Below are 17,688 nucleotides of genomic sequence, written 5' to 3'. Positions count from 1 at the left end.
GATCCTGTAACCCGTTTTGGAGGTCATTAGTGATGGAAAGGGCACCCTTCTCAACTTGAGTTTCACAGTCTAGCTACTGGATCATAGTTTTATTTTGTGCGCTAACCGCTATTGTCATCCCAGTTGTACAGCATGTCAGAGAATGACTCAAAGACCTGATGATTCTGGTTCCGTGATAGCCACCACAAAGAAGGGGCAGAGTAAAATATTTATAATCTTTTATCCTTCAATCCAAGGATGCACACTCCCTTGTGTAACACATAGATTTTGAACTAAGCAAATCTCCCTCTGAATGCATCCATGCATTAGGACTATCCTAAAAATGGATCCTGCAACAGTCAAAAGTGACATCATTTACATCTGGTTCTACAACAGAACTACATTTTTGAATCAACATGAAGTCAAACCTCTCCTATGTAAAGATTGTGAACGAGGAGTCATTCATGACATTTAATTGCTCATTTAATGCTTATAATGCATAGGTTGCTTATATAATCCGTCTTCCCTAATACCATCTATATTCTGTAGCACAAGCAACATATTGCCACCTTCCATTTTACATTCCTTGCTGGAATCAGAGACATAGGATGTTTCTTCAGAAATCATTGTTATTTTGTATTTTAAGTTCTGTTTATTTCCCAACTTGCCTAAAGAAATGTTCCATTCTCCCACATTGTCTGTTGTTGGCTGGACATTCTTTGTATGATGCAATAGGTTTGCTGGTACCACCTTGAAGCTTTACCATCAATACCCACATCGGAGAGAGGTTGCAGTACAATGGGGTGTGAAATGGCATCAAATGCCACAGATAATTCCAATAGAATAAAAATGGTGTTATCTCCAATACATGGTATGCCATGTGTGGAATCGTGATTGGGTACATGAAAGAGAAAGTTGTCTTCAACATACAATGAATGTTGGCATGGACCAGTTTTTCCAGCATTTTGGATACCGAGGGAAGCAAGGATGTGCGGAGAAGATTGGGCAGAACTGAACTGTTGGCAGATGGCAACTTTAGCAGTGGGGGCACATTGGCCTATTTTCTACCGATGGAGAACTCTCACCAAATCAGCAAACAATTAATACGTTGCTGGATTACCGGGACAATAACCCTTCTAACCGTGCTAAGAACCACTGGTAACCAAGGATCACCTAGCACTTCCGATTTGCATTGCGAGAAGGTGTGTTGGATTTGTTCCAGAAGGAAGGGTCCAAATTCAGTCAAAGAGCAGGCAGTCACAATAGTCGACAGGGCATGAATGCCATTACTATTAAAAGATACAGATGGAAAAGGTGCAGACAGTCTAACATAGTTTTTTAGAATCTTTTAGACGAAGAATACTGACAGCTTTTCACTTGCCAGTTGGCCATGTAAGCCCAAAAAGTGAAGCAAAATAACTTTTGTTTCCTGCACTGGAAGATTTGTTAGCATCAACTGCAATCAAATAATTGAGGAACTCCTCCTTCCCTCTCTTTCATGGTGTGGGGGGATCACTTAGGTGATATGGGAACTTTGTAAGTAGTTCACATTACATATTGGCTAGAAAGATATTGTCAAAAAATATGTATTTAAATAGCTTAAAAATGCTACGTGACAATACCTTTCCCAGCTTAAGATGCATACACCTATACAGTCACTGATGAAAAATGTTCGAATGGAAATGGTTATAAATGTTGTCTAAACATGTTTTTGTTACACATGAGGAATGACTCATCATTCAAAGAAATCTTATTGTGCCTCATACCCCATTAAATTGTACATTATTGCAGTGAAACTCTTGGTCTCTTAGTTGAAAATGAAGATCAAAATGGCCTCCCGATGTGAAGGAGAGGCTTGGAATACCAGATAGAATGAAGTATCCTGATGTGTTGATCTTCAACACTGCTATGCCTGGGTATGTCTTTGAGGTATGAGGAAGCGGGTATGCACAACAAAGAGGTAAGCAGTCTCTCCACTTGCTCAGCTCAGGAGCGGTTTGTACACAGGCAGCTGATGAAGTGATCTGCTTAGAATTTAGTGAATACACCCTGAGGTGGCATTCACTCACACGTTAGAGTGTGGTGACACAGATAGCAATCAGCTGGTGCTGCTTGACCAGTCCACAGCAGCAAATCCGATTAGACTTTCCATAAACTTAGTCTGCAGCTGAGAAACAGTTCCAGAGCAGACACAATGGAGAAGTTGATAAGTTATCCTCAAGCAACAGTAGTAAAGATTTTGAATCTGACGTGCACTAGGCTCCAATGCTCAGTTGCAGCACACATGATCCTTATCACTAAAGGAAGTGTAGCAATCAGGAACATTAAGAGATGCAGGTAAATTAGTATTTATTTATTAAAAATCAAGAACGTGCATTATGAACAAAGCCTTATCCAGACGGCTGTTAACTGGCGGCAGTCCCAAAGTAGAATGCTATCAACCGAAAGTTCCAAGTGGACAGAGCTAACAGGGGATATAAGGAGAGGGGTGGGAAAAGAGATGGAGAAAGAGAAAACAATTATCCAGATAAAACACTAACCCTTATGAATCTCTCTATCATATCTCTTCCTCCTCATTTTTTGTTGATCCACTAGGGTGAATTCACACAATTTTATATCCTGGTGGTGGCACCACCTCCACTAAATCAGGTGCAGCCCACACACCATATCAAGAGATCCTTGCTAAGATCCAAACCTTTTGTCATATATGTGTTGGGGGTATTCTCCTGGTACATGTGGAATATTTGTGATCTTTTCCTGTATGTAATCCTCATGGTTCTCATGTCAACTAGGTACAGGGAAAAAGCCACTGGATATGGTATCAGAAAGGCAACCTTTAAGACGGTGGCTCCTCCAAATGAATTTTCAATGCCACTGGCTCCACTGAGGGTTTCGCAAAGCATAGTGTTGAGGGACTGTCTGCCATTGTGAAAGCTGTCATCCCCTGCACTCTAAATGAGGTGCCATCTTATCATTTTCGGCAGATTTCGTGTTGCTGCCGATATTTAAATTAATCCCTATGTTTGGTAGCTTAATGTCTCAGTCCTCATAAATTGAAATGGCTGAGGGAATATCAAGGGTTATAAAACGTTCACGCAAAAGCATCTATTACAACAATATTTACCTTGCATTTTAACACTGAGAAGCAAAAAATGCCTACCACAAAAATTAAGAGGCATAGATATTTTCTAAGCTTTTTGAATCAATAAAAAAATAAATGTGTATTTATTAACAATATGTTCTGATGTCACAAAGCTAGTTGTCCCTCTGGGATTCTGACCTAATCGCTTGAAGTTTTCACAAAATTGCAGTACCTCGAGTCATTACTAGATGTTCCTCTCGAAAAAGATGCAACCTATCAAATGCCCTTCACAATCCTGAGAGGTCTGTGGCTTCAGTATAATATTTGCAGGTACATTTTGCATATACACTTTTGCTATTTGATTGATATGTACTTGTTTTCTAAAGGATAAATAAATATGCCAACGCTGGTTGCTGACGATGAGGAAATATTGCAGCTTTAATACAATTCTTGATTTGTACTGCCTAAGGTGATGACAACCTGTGATACTTATGTATTAGCTATTATTGGTAAATTCGAGTGTCTACACATTTATAACTTTGGGGGCTGTTTTAGGTGGCTGTATACATGAGGCAGAGAAAAAATGGAATCACTTACAGTGAAGATATACAATGGCTAAAATGAGCTGACCCATTTTCCAATACATCAGAGGATGCGTAATTTGAGTGACATTTGAGCAATCCAAATGTCGAAGAGGACTGACAAAAGCCCCTCAGTATGTTTGTATTTTTTATTATGAATTGCTTGAAAACCCCTTCTGCATTTTTATTTTTGCCTAGATCAATGAAGTTTAACTTCAGCATTACCTCGTTGAAAAAAGGTTGTTTTGCCCAAAAACGTCCATCGTCACCACTGAGGCATGTTAAACCTGCCCTTGAGCCAGGAAGAGAGAATAGTGTTAGTCTTCCTGTTATTCCTTTAACAACCCCACTTCATATTTTCCCATGTGACAGCTGTCCAATAAAAAGTAAGAAATATGTCACCACATTTTTTATCGCAAGTTTAGAGTAGACGTCTGACTTCTAGGGCATTTACAAGTATCCCACAAAGTGCTCTTGGAAATTCAATGACATTATAGATTTCTAGATGTACTCCTGTTACCACCCTCTGCTCATGTGGGTTTTCTACTTTGTGGAATGAAAGTTTGCATTTTTTCTTCCTTCTTCCCACATGAAACACAGTTATTTCTATAGAGAAATATAACCTCGTCCTCCATGACATTTGGGAATGATCCCCAGTTAATACCACCCTGAAAACACTATTTGCACCATTCAAAATATTTAGTATTCATGGATTTGGAATGGCCTCTAACCTGCCAACAACCCTAAAGTTAAGACAGCAGACATGCTAATAGATTGGTGGATTTCGGCTATTGTGAAGTGAAGTGTTTAGTTTACTCATCTCTTTTACATGCTCTTTATTCTGCTTATGTATTTTTACTTTGGATTCCATCTTTATGCAACTCAACTTGTTTATAGAAGATAGTTAGACTCAGGGCAGGTGCAATACTGGATTTGAATAATTTCTTGGTCTGTAGTAATCTATCAAGTATGAATGCTTATCAGTGGAATGCACTTCCTCTGCTACTAACTGTCCTGTACACTACCTGGCCTGGGAGTTTAACCTTACTGCACAGAAATATTAAAAGTTCCTAAATAATGAAAAGAGTCTCGAATCAAGTACCTCACTCTACCTTACATTATATTATAAAGTAAAAACGACAAAATGGCAAAATATTAACAAAAATCAAAAATAGATGTGTGTTTCTTTCTCATATCTATGTGAAAAGATTTTTGGGGACGACATTTTTAAACATTGCATATTAAAGTATTTGCAGATTCTAATGATTTAACTATTTTTGCATTTATATGTTTATTGTCTATGCCTTGCAATGCTCAAAGAGGACCGGACTCGGGCCTAAAAGAAGCCCAGCAAAGTGTATTTGAATCAGTCTTATATTGCATCAAGTGACCATAGTAAGAGAATCTGACACTTACCCTGAGCTTTGTAAATGTCCTCCAAAGTTTTTTGTACATTTTTAAATGCTTCAACTTGATTATGTTAGAGCACACATTTCCAAATGTATTGGCTAAAATGCATAGATTTTGCAGGGACTTCTGAAAAAGGTATGTGTCTGCAAGAAACGTGTGGACGGCAGCCTGAGAGTTTGCACATTATCTGTTTTAGTATTACTTTGTTATAACGCACACATGCCAGTAAACCATTTAGCTTCATGCCACCAAAAACACCAAACGTTCATACAAATATTTACATAAGATCACAATGTGAAGCAATACATCACAAATAACACAGTAAATATATACTACACTGGGAAATAGCAGTAGTTTTTTATGGCACTTTCTCATTTCTTAGAACTCATGATGCACCACTCAAACTAGTCCTAAAAGCAAGCTAATGTATAATGTGTGGTTCAGCATCTGTAGTCATCTTACAGGGGTGGCCTTAGGCATGTGCAAGCTGTGCACCTGCACAGGGCCACCAAACCCCAGGGGCCGCCACGCCAAAATATATCCTTAATATAATAATCCTCTGAGGATGGATACATATTTGCGTAGCGACCCCTGGCAGGGATTTGGCGGCCACCGGCTCTGTTCCACTTCCAAACACCCTGACCCCCCCCCCTCTTCACTGGCCTCCGTGCCTGCGGTCCTCCGGGGCCCTCTATCTACGCTTCCTGCCCAGGGCCGCCATGAGCCTAGAGCCGCCCTGCATCTTAATTGAAAACACGATTGTCATGATTAGCGCACTTTTGCAAAAGAAAAAGACCCATCAAACCTGCCACATTTCTAACACCACATCCCTGTGCTCCCAAAGAAAGTAATTTTCCATATGGGCATTAATTGGTACATCAATCAGATAGGTTCATATTAATTAGAAGTAATGCCAGTAGTCTAGGTTCATTATATATGAGCACTTCAAGCAATCTGTGTACAGTACACAGCCAATATCAGCCTGCAACAACCAACGAGGGAGACTTAAGCACTTATCCAGCAAGTAATGCAGAAAGGTAAAAGTTGTTGTCTGTGTCTGATGAACAAGTATTTTAGGTATGCAAACGATTGGTTAGAGGTTGTTGACTGTGTCTGATGAGCAAGTGTTTTAGGTGTGCAAATGGGTTAGCCACCCGTAACATTTGAGAGGAAAGCATTTACAATTTGATAGCATGACACCAACACAACCACTTGAGACTGCTCTGTTTTTCCAACGAACTCTTGTATTTTTTAATGTTTCGTTATCCTCACAAAGTATGTAATCCTCTCTAGTGGTTGCTGTTATTGTTTGAAGCTTTCTGCATCCAGAAGGAACTTAGTATTAACTCACTGATGGTGGGTAGATGTAAGACAAAGTTATGGCATTGTGCGTTAGATGACCACAGACACAGGTATCTTCCACTTATTTTTTTCTAAAAGAGAACCATCCACACGCTCCAGCGACTGATCCCTGAACTGTCCATCATTGGTCATCTCAGCGAACTTCTGCCCTAATGCCCCCACCATTCTCTATTCTATCTCACACTCCACTCAGGTAACCATACAACATTCTCCATCCATATCAAACTTTGCAGCTGGACAATTTGTGGTTCCCTTAACATGGGTCACATCAAGAAAACGAGTTTGATTCAATCCAATATGGCTGTACTGTTGCTCCATCGAAAAATGGGCTCTCTTACAGTTCCAGCTGCACTGTAAGAGCTAACACTGTAAACAAGGTAGCTTTTGTCTCCATTGTGATTGCCTAGTCCTTCCCCAATTTAGGATCAGGCGTAACACACCTTTTTAAAGACCACTACATCAGAAACAGCAATGGTCCATTTCTGCTCTCTGCATTCAGCTCACCTCAAATCACTTGTTGATTGCATCTATGCATTTGGCCAGATAGAGCCCACCACTGCCTTTAAACTAGGTTTGCCTCATGCACATGCACATACATACACATACATACATACATACAAATGTAGGCATTTTGCTTAATGTAAGTACTTGAGACTATGCTAAATAAATTCTTGAAATACGTTGTCGAGGTGCCAGATAGCATTAACAATGCAATTGCACAGTTGTAACTGGGGATTGGTACTTCAAACAACCTTATACTTGTTGTCTATGAGAAGCTAAGGTAATTTACAAATGCTTGGTACATGCTAACATTTGGCTTTGTCTTCTATGTGATAGAGCAGCAGATCTATCATTGTTATTATTTATTCAATTTATAAGGCGCACAGCTACCCGGAGGTTTCCTGGCGCCAATGGTTAAAAACAAATTCTTGTAACTCTTTACTGGTAGGCCTTTCTAGAATATTAATGTAAATGTTGATCTATCATAAGTGGTACACATATTTCAGGTTTAACTTTCAAGTCACAAAAGGACCTCGGTTTTTTAGTTAACCAATCCAAAACATTTATTTTGCAATGTGGGAGAATAACAGCAACATGCCGAGACATAAAAATCAAGGGTACAAATATTGGTTTGACAACCACTTGTTCATATCTCAACATATTATTTGATAAAGAAGACTCATGGTTCTGCGCTATATCTACCAGGAAGCTACAATTTAAATAAGCAACTATGGCTCTACAATGGCTCTACAAAACTTCACTAGAAGATTGGGCTTGAACCCCTCCCCCCTGGTGAAATGATAAAGATCTACAAAGCCAAATGTGTGAGTGTCACTTCATACGGGGCAGGAGTGTGGGGTCATACTAATTGTAGGACACTGCAGACGGTGGAAAATTATTTTTTATAGTACCTCCTTGCCACTCCAAAGAGATCCTCTGCATATATCTGTCATGTGGAACTGGGTATCTCGTTCCTTTACTGATTTAATAAAGCTGCAGCACATTCTATCATGGCACACAATTTGGACATCAGGCTCTACTAGCCTAAACTGTGCCATCATCAGGGACTGTCTCAAGGTGCGCTCACCATGGCGTATACCCTCTCTGCTATATATCCCCCAAAAATGTTGTGACTTGGTGTATCCTGATTATTATGAGAAGTCTGAATCCCTGGAAGCCATTAATAGGAAAGACTTGAAAAATGAATATATGGTGCACCTTGAGAACCTTAGATTGACCCCCGAATTATTAAAGCCTAGTGTACTAAAAAATCAAGCCATCCTAATTGCCAATGAAATTCAACCTTACCTCAAATCTGTATTAAACCCTAGGCATAGATGTATCCTTACTTGATTAAGAATGGATACTTGCCATCATCTAATTAGTTTTCCTGAAATTAATGACTGGTCTGCAAAATTAATAAATTGTCCCTGTGATGCCCTGATGACACAGAGTACCATGCGTGTAGTTCTCTTCTGTAAATTATACAGCATTCTGAGAAAACGTTATATTTTGCCTATCATAAGAGTGCTTAACTTTACAATGTTGCCAAGCGTATCTTTATTTACAATCTTTGCCCACTATTGAGATATGCTGTAGTATGTCAAGTTTTTTGCGGGCTGTATTTTATGCTAGAATTGTTTTTTAAATTGTTCTTGTTTAGCATTGGGCACTACTATTTTAAAGAAAGTAATATTTTTATGAAATGTTTTTTACCATATTGTGTATAAGATTTTACAATGTAATGTATTGTACGTTTATCATGAAATCGAATAAAGTTCTTGAATGATAAGTCACTACTTACTCATCTATCCCTCTAACTGTACTGGGCCTCCTACAGATAAACAGATTAAATCCTTACATTCACCACAGAGGTGAATGGTCCTTTGATTGATCTCTCTCCGTTGATAGGAGGAGTGGGCATTAGGACGTCCAAAACAAGTTAGCCACCCAATGACAACCATTCGTTGGAGAGTAACTCACAGGTTTGAAATAAGATTCAAATACACTACTCTCCATGCCATAATGCAATGGGGAGGCCTAATCTGCTAATAAAGTTAAGTCTAACCAGAATGACACAAGCTAAAAGCTCTGTTACTGCGACACAGAATAGAAGAAGCAGAACTTGATATTCTGAAAAGATTCACTGATTTTCCCTTCAACGCATTTAGATTAAGAGAGTAATTCAATACAGTTTCAAATAAAGAACACCAGGACACAATAATAGACTCAGACAATTTAGATAGTTAGTTATTGTATTAATGTTACAACATTTACACAAATAAGCAATTTCTTAAGCATTTCAGTCAGGAAAATTAAAGCATGTAGTACAAGACCACACATTTAGTCAGAAGTTCAATTCCAAAAAGGATGGTTTTAAACATAAGATAAGAGATTATAGGCTTCTATCACCATTAGAGGCAGAATAATAGTTCATTCTTATCTAAGATCCAAAGCAAAGGGGTAAAGAAATCTATTTTAAAGTCCTCTAAGGGTGAGTCCAAGAGCAAGTTCTGCAAAGAAGGTTTCCAGGTCAACTGCATGAATGCAGTAGCATTAGCAAAAAGGCAGTCCAAGAAATGATTTTAAAGGATGATTATAAAATAATAGGAAAAGAGTCCAGTTCTCTCCCAAGAAAAGGAAATAAACCAAAAAAAATAATAGCGATGCCTTGTCAGAAGGGAAAAGGGTATGGTGTTGTCCCTCCTTCGGGGGTTTCTTCTTTTATAGTCCTTATGACACCTTGATGACGTGGTGTCACTTCACTAGTCAGTCCATCGGATGATTAGTTTGCGTATGTAGTCACAAAATGCATTTAGTTACCCCAGCATTCTTTTCCAAGCACTTTTTGTGAACAACTTAGCTTTCCGGGCCTCTCAGGTTAATCAAATGTAGAAAATATACAATATACAAGACTATGGCATCAGTTAAAAGTTGATTTTCTCACACAGCCATTCCACCATGAACTTCGAAAAAAAATGTCCTTTTTATCCTTTGTATGTATACTGAAACATTGTACAGAACAAATAAAGCAACATTTGTAAAAATGTCAGAGAATTGTTATGCATGGTAAGGGAAAATTGCAGTTCAAGCAAAAACACATTTAAAGCTTAAAATGCAAACATTAGCTCTAAATGAATTAAACTAAATTGGAATCAAATATAATGCATTACATCATTATTTCATAATGAAAGAATAATAATAAACGCTCCACCAATGTATGATTGCACTAAATTGATTAGCGTTAGCTATGGTCTTCTACCAAAATCTTTCAACATCCATACATGTAAATTATTCTTAAGAACTACTTTACCAAAATCGTTTCTATACTTTTAAAATCATTAAGGTCTCTAGTATCACCTCTGTATGTTTCAATTTCTTGGCTAATTTTATTGCATAACTGCACCACAACCTAATTATGATGCATTTGCAATGAAAGCCAATAGAAGTTTTAGGCCTTATCATTATATTTATTCGTTTTCATCATTACGTGAATAATATAACATAACTTTATGAGTAACCGTTGTTATGTTAATCCATTAAAAGCATTATAACTATTTGGCAATGTATCTTCTCCTTTTCTAACTCTTTCAAGCACACGTTTAGGGTGCTGTTCCTTCACTTGTCCCTATTGTTGTATTACTTTGCCTATTTTATGCAATGTGCACATTCAGGTATTTGTGTTTAAATCCGTAAAGTGTCATGTAATGTGCATTTGAAATATTTGTGCTATCAACATGTACACATTTTCTAGTTTGACTTGATGGTTAATCCTAATAAAATCAAGATGAATTGCCAAAGGAGTGACCTTGCTGGCAATGTACAGCAGCAAAGGGCGTTTAGCACAAATACTTGGTGCACAAGTAGTACTGTACTGCGGGCCTTACACTGGTTCAGATGCTAATGGAAAATTTCCTCTGCCCTACTTCCATTGAATCGATTATAATTAGGGCCCCGGTTTTATGGTATTTTTTTAAATGTATTTGCCATTTCCATCTGTATTTATCCATATTTATTTTTTGCTAATGTTATCTGTATTTATCCATATTTATTTTGGGTTATGGGAAAAAATGAAGTTGAAACTAGTATATTTCCACATTTATGTAACCGATATTTGTGCATGCATGCTTGAATGCCTAATATGTTTCAAGGATATGAGCACACACAGATAATAAATCAATGCACTAATATGGAAACATTAAATGTTTTTAATTAAGGTTGTGCATATCTACTCCTTTACCAAAATTCCATTACTTTTTAACCCCTTACCTGTTAATCTCACAGCTATTGGCCTGGCAGTCATGGCTGACAACATTTAGAATCACTCAAAGAAGAATCCAGTTTAAATTTGTATCCTCGTCTAAAAATAATTACAGACAGGAAAATAAATGCTTTTCTGTCTGTATTTATCTGTAAAAATCAGTAAATAACAGAAAACAGGTAGCCTTAATTATAATCAAGGTTTGTATTGTTTTGTATTGTTTTAAACTGTCTGTGTATACAGAACTTTATATTTTGTGCATATTGTCCCTTTTGGCTTGATTACACAAGATTATGCAATTCTGATCACAAGTTCATGCATGAATGTGTGTTGATATTGTTGCAACCATTATTGATTGCTTCTCAATATATGTTGCCTTCATGCGAACTTTAGAGGCGTGCATCATGAGTCATTAGTGTATGATTTTTCTGTTTGCTACATGTGTATGTGTATATAAGATGACAGCTGGGTTTTATCACCAACATGCAGTCATTTTTAAAATATGATCGCTATTATTTTTAATTTCTGCTGCAGTCTTTGACATTTTTTAAAGCTGTTTTTATCTTTTTACAAGAGCTTATATGAATAAATAATTACGTACTGTTAGACCTGGCATCCCTGGCATGGGTTTCACCTATAATTTTTGCCTTTGCCTCCTGTGTTTTTACTGTGTGTTGGACTTTGTTTTTGCTGGTCTAGATGCTTTGGGCACTTTGCCACTGCTGTTCATTGCTAAAGTGCAATTGTTCCCTCTAAACTTTGTTTGTGGATTGGTGATTCCATGATTGGCTTATTTGATTTACTGGTAAGTCCCTAGTACAGTGTACTGCAGGTCTGCCCAGGGCCTGTACATCAAATGCTGCTAGTGGGCCTGCAGCACTGATTGTGTCACCCACAGAAGCACCCTGTAAATGTAACTCAGACCTGGCACTGCAGTGTCTGTGCGCAGTTTGGTACTGCCATGTCGACCTGGCAAGTGCACCCGTTTGCCAGGTCATAACCTTCCCTTTTCATGCATCTGAAACACCCCCGAGGGAGGCCCAAGGTAGCCCAATGGGCAGGGTGCAGTGTATGTGAAAGGTAGGACATGCACTGAGGTGTGTGACATGTCTTGATAGTGAAATACAGTGTATTTTGTTTTTCACTATTGAAAGGCTTTCGATGTAGTGCCTCCTGCGGCTGAAATGTCTGCTGTGCAATGAGTCCTGTGCACCAATCTCCTACATCCGAGATCACCACACCAACTCTGATGCAGGCCTTGCTGTGTAAGAACCGACAGATCAAGGGACGTGGCTGGAATCGTCGCAGGGCATCCCGGATCTTCACACATCGCATCGTCTAGGATTGTCATGCATCGCATTGAGGCACTAGGTCTGTTGCATCACTGGGGGAGCAGTAAGAAACTAACGCATCACCTCCCAATACAGTAAGAAACCGACGCATCACCTCCTCTCCGGTAAGGAACCAATGCTTCACCTCCCCTGTGCAGCAGTAAGGAATTGACGCATCACCTCCCCCCGAGCAAGGAACCAACGCATCGCCTTCCCTGTGTGTAAGGAACCGACGTATCACCTTCCCTGCGACTCTTTTTGCTTGTGTTTTTGATGCATTCAAGGTACTATATTTTGATGACTAATGTGGTTTCCATTCATAGTGTTTTCATTGTATTACTGTATGTGTACACAAATACTTTAAACACTGCCTCTGAGATTAGCCTGTCTGCTTGTGCCAAGCTACCAAGGGGGTGAGCAGGGGCTATTTTTAGAAGTGCATACCCCTTACCCTGACAAAAAATAAAGGTCCCTACTTGGACAAAATACAAACAATTGCCAGCCAGAGACCCCCCTTTCTAACACATACATTTTAAAAGTGGCATTTTGTGACTCACACCTAATGACAAGCACATGTGAGGTATATAGGCCCGGGTGTTACTTATGCAGTTTGAATGTGCAATTCATGGTCATCTATTTATTGCTCATATGGAATCAGCAATCTACAGAAGGAAGACATCTATCATTACCATTAGTAATATAGTGAAATGATGAGTCTGGTATAACATTCATTTTTCGGTGCCTATTTGCTACACTTTCTCCAGGAAATGCATACTGGCATTTTCTTTGTGGAATCACAGGCTTATTTTACAGTTAATAGAGAGAGAGATTTTCACCACTTTTACAGTTGCAAAACCACCAATCTCTACCGATTTTCCTGCCAAGTAAGGGTATACTGAGTGGTGTTCTTGGCATTTTACTACAGTCTTATGTACACCACAATGGTTTTATCTAAATGGGGTGCCTATGCTGCAGGATGTGTGTAAGGTAAAGCTAAAAATCCAGTGTTATCCCATAGGGAGCTGTCCAGTCAAATATTTTACCATTCAATTTTTCTGAAGGATGAACATCTTCTTTGGATTAGACCTTGAATCTTGATTTGAGAAGGACTCCATAGGGTCATATATGTCACTATAGCAGTGTTGAACTTGCTTCCAACAGCTCCTAGTGGTAAAAGCGCTAAGATGTAGACTTCCAGGTTGCACCAGTAAGCTTGGTAAATTGAAGCAGTCACCCGCATATGAACATTTCCAAAATCACAATTGTTCGAAAAATCTTCTGTAGCATTACTGACATGATGAAAAAGATCTTCAGATCTTCACAACTCATTCTTCCAACCCAAGTACATAATTCCCAGTTGCAGGAGGCATCCCACACAAAACAATATGACAGGAAAAAGCACAAAGTTCAAGTCAACAAGATGTTATCTTTTTAAATTATGCCTCACACTTGTTGTTAGTTGCCCCCGCAACCCCTTAGCACTGCTACCAATATGAAGAAGACTTAAATCTTCAGGCTGTGTCGTCCTACCAAACTTTTTTCTTACCACTTGTAGGAGCCTTCCCAGACATATTTTTGAAGCCGAGCAAAATGTTCTGAACCAGCTGGTCCTCTCGAGTTCTGTGCAATATCAGCATCTTACATTTTGGAAAGCATGCCTTGCTAGAAGGGAATTGACCTCCAGTGACCTCTGTTAGTTTTGTGGGGTCAGCAGGAGCCCAGAAACACTTGACCTGGAGACAGTTATGGACCCAAGATACAGGACAAACATTGAAGACGCCTCTCTCTACTGTTTAGGCAGGTTGGCAGAATATATTTATGCAGCAGCCAGGGAACACTTTGCATCTCCATGAGGTCTTTGAATGGGTCAAGCAGAGTATTTTAAACTTTAAAGGGTAGAGCCTGTTAGCTATTGGTGATTACCTCATGTGCTAATCCTGACATAATGCTGAGTCATTGGCTTCCCAGTAACTTTCATGTGACCTAGTTCCTTTCTCTGTAGAAATGGTTTATGGAAAACAACTGAGCCCACAGTTCATTGCATCCAAACATGTGTATTATGGAAACTTTGCTCAGTGGTGTGGAGCTCCTCTCTAATACCCTAATTATTCCTCCGGTCTGCCCAGTCCAACCCACTTAGCCTCATAAAAATTATCTTCCCTGAGCATCTATCTGCCCCAGGTCTCCTGTGTTATTACTTTGCACTGGTGTTCTTTTCCCATATTAAAATGTGAAAGGGGACTGTTTAACATTGAATATTCAAAGGCAGGTGTGATCTTGGAATGACGAAAGCTAATCATCCTTCCTTGTTGTTGCTGTGTGTGGCTATTCTGTGGGGTGCAAGCTGCTGGCCCACACTGAGCAAAAGTGTGAAAAAGGTATGAAATGAAGAGTATTCTTGCTGAGGATATGTATACCTTTTTATTAAGCACTTTTCTAGCCCAGACAAAAGATATTTCATATTCCAAAACTAATAAAAGATCTGTAGGTAAAATCGATCTAAGGATATTACTGGAATTTTCTGTCTTTTCATCCTAGATTGCCTATATACAGCCCCTTTGATTTTGATACCACTTAATTTAAAAAGTCTCCAAGTTAAGGTTTTAAAGAGTTTTCTATATTGAGAATGTATCCTGCCAGCTAGTATACAGAACACACACATTACAAAAGAACATGGCATATGTTAGGTGCAGATGCCACATTTCTCTCCAGCAACCAATAGTTTGCACAGGAACTTTGTATAGAGGCAGTTGATTTACCAGGGTGACAGCTGTGGAAATTTAGAATAACATGGGTTTCCATTAAATCAGATTGGATGTGGATGAGACCTAATTAGAAGGCTCTTAGTTACTCCAGACTAAATCTTCATAAATAAGAAGATATTATTACAGAAATAATTAAATTATAGCCGGTGGGACAAAAGATCAAAAGTGTATTCTAAATAAATCTTGATTAAATATCCCATCAGAATTTATATTTACGGATGTCACTTGCCGGGGAATACATTCTATCACAGACAGCATGAATCCCACACAGAATAATGAAAACCTGTACACGACAAGGTTGTTTGATAAAGGCTGAGCAGCACCATCAAAAATGATATCTTAAATAAAAATAGTTGACACCTTTTCTCATAATGTTGTTCCAAAATTTCTTAAGCAGTCATGCTGAAAAAGACAAACCAAGATTAGAAAAATTCAGTTTGTTGGTGGAATTTCTAGCTGAGCTGATTAAGAATGCTGAAATTTACCAGCAGGTATGAAGTTACAAGCACAAGACTTTCAGGGAAAGAGTCCATTCAGAGGGATTCAGAATCTGCGGATGTTAATTAACATTTGTTGATTGTGAAGAAGAAAACGCAGAACCACTACTGCTATCATAATGGACCATAATGTTCTGTTGACCTGATTACAACAGCGGCAGGAGAGTTAAGTAGCTTCTTTGAATGGTTGGGATCATTCTTAAATAACATGTTAACTCAATTCAAACAAAATGATTCCTAGCAGAAATGCGAATTGTGATACTGAATAATCTCTCCCAGGTCAATCACTGATGTGTCAACAACAGAGAATCCTTCTATGGAGGACACACCACTTCCACCATAAAGCATACAATGGTCCATCACCACCTAACTCTGAAAAAGGCACTTGGGGTGCATTTTGTCCGCCTATAGATGACCACATGACTGTTTGAATTAACCTACCCAAAACAGTTGTTTCTATATGAACACCAGCAAAGTAGTTTCATATTTTTTTTTATTTTGATTATTTATTACAAACAACAGTGTTTTCTCATATAGATCATTACAAAGGAGTTTTTGCTGTTGCCTTAAACAAACCTCATTGACCATCTTTAAAACATCCAAAACCCATCAGCATGGTTGTTGGTTGGCATAGCAAGATTTAAATATGTGACCCACTCTCTACAAATGCATTGACACATAATCACAGCTCGAAAAATATATAACATCTTAACTTGACAGGAATGTATAAAACTCTTCATTACAAATGAAACACAGGTGAAAAGCATAAAGAAAAACATCAGCTGAGATTGTTCCTTCAAGCAATAGAAGAAATTCATTATTTCAGGGAGGCCAGTCTATGCAGTAAGGGTTTTTAGGGATCCAAAATGTAGTATATTTTACATTCCAAATCACCATATCCTTGGGGTGGCTTTAAGTTTTAAAATCAATCATGTTTGGAGGTAAATGACAATCCTGACTCTTATTTGCCACTGCAAGTGGCAGGTTACAGAATGCTTCAAGTACTACACATATCAAGTGTAGATGAATAATAATAGGAATATATGGATATTTCCCCTGGAGGTAGTCCCCCCAATCATCATTCCAATATATAGACTTGCGTGGAAGATCCCACCTGGCAGTAACCCTGCCTACATCTAGCTGTAGTTACCTGCGTTGTGTAAATAAGATCCACACATCTGAGCTCAGAATGTTATGTTATGTCATGTAATAGCAATTTATTGAGCGCACAAATACCAGAGGTGTCTTAACGCTAGCAGTCCCGAGCAAATCAACCTAGCCCTAGTTAATAAATAACCAGAAGATCCTTCCTCAAGGCCTTTAGTGTAGGCAGGGCCCTTATGTGTTTCGGTAGGCTATTCCACAGTTTGATGGAACCTGATATGAAACTTCTGCCATCCCAGTTTGCCATTTCTATTCTGTGTAGTAGCTCGAGGTTTGCCCCTTCCGAATGAAGGAGTCTGTTAGGGGAGCACCATTTCAAGGACTGACTCAAAAACTGTGGGCCTATGTTGTGCTGAGCCTTATTAGAGATGCATAAGGCCTTGAATTTAGTATTGATTCTTACCGGAAGCCAGTGCAGATTTTGAATGTCCTTAGCCACAGATTGGAATTTTGGAATGCCCAGGAGAAGCCTGGTTGCTGCATTCTGCAGTCTGGAGCTATTTCAAATGTTTTTCCTGTGTGTTCAAGTAAAGACCATTATAATAGTGTAACTTAGATAAGACTAAGGAGGTAATTAAGATGTTGTTGCTATGGGCAGGAATGTATGGCAAGATTTAAAAAAAAGTTTAAGTAGATGAAAACTGGAAGAGATGATAGCATTAACCTGTTGGTCAAAGTTCAGTTTTTCATCAATTATCGCTCCCAGGTTTTCAGCTTTTGCCACTAGGATGGGTAAAGTGCCAGTTTGTCCGGCC

Source organism: Lissotriton helveticus, chromosome 4_1, assembly GCF_964261635.1.
Source record: "Lissotriton helveticus chromosome 4_1, aLisHel1.1, whole genome shotgun sequence".
Classification (NCBI taxonomy): domain Eukaryota; kingdom Metazoa; phylum Chordata; class Amphibia; order Caudata; family Salamandridae; genus Lissotriton; species Lissotriton helveticus.
Note: the sequence above shows the minus strand (reverse complement) of the source record.